Genomic DNA, 802 nt, shown 5'->3' on the forward strand with positions numbered 1-802 from the left:
AGACGGATCCCTCAGAACGGAGGGAGGAATCGATTGGATACCATCATGGGATTGAGTCATGTGTCTTCTCCACCGAGGGAGACAACAACAACAACAACAGCAGCAGCAAATATAGCAACAACAACAACAGTAGCAGCAACAACAACAACAAATATAGCAACAACAGCCCACAAAGGTTGAATGTCAGTCAGAACCAAAGAGGTTTTGAATGAAAGATGTGTGTCGGACCAGTAAAGTGTGTTTTGTGAATCATCATGACCAGTGTGGGTTAGTGTTAGTTAGTGTGGGTTAGTGTTAGTTAGTGTGGGTTAGTGATAGTTAGTGTGGGTTAGTGTGGGTTAGTGTGGGTTATTGATAGTGTGGGTCAGTGTAGTTAGTGTGGGTTAGTGTTAGTCTTAGTTAGTGTGGGTTATTGATAGTGTGGGTCAGTGTTAGTTAGTGTGGGTCAGTGTTAGTTAGTGTGGGTTAGTGTTAGTTAGTGTGGGTTAGTGTTAGTGTTAGTTAGTGTGGGTTAGTGTGGGTATTGATAGTGTGGGTCAGTGTAGTTAGTGTGGGGGTTAATGCTAGTTAGTGGGGTTAATGTTAGTGTGGGTTAGTGCTCATTAGTGTGGGTTAGTGTGTTAGTGTTGGTCAGTGTGGGTTAGTGTGGGTCAGTGCTTGTGTGGGTTAGTGTGGGTTAGTGTTAGTGTGGGTTAGTGTTAGTGTGGGTTATTGTTAGTCAGTGTGGGTCAGCGTTAGTGTGGGTTAGTGTTAGTGTGGATTAGTGTTGGCTTAGTATTCATATGGGTTAGTATTAGTGTAG

This window comes from Takifugu flavidus, unplaced genomic scaffold (genome assembly GCF_003711565.1).
Source record: "Takifugu flavidus isolate HTHZ2018 unplaced genomic scaffold, ASM371156v2 ctg344, whole genome shotgun sequence".
NCBI lineage: Eukaryota > Metazoa > Chordata > Actinopteri > Tetraodontiformes > Tetraodontidae > Takifugu > Takifugu flavidus.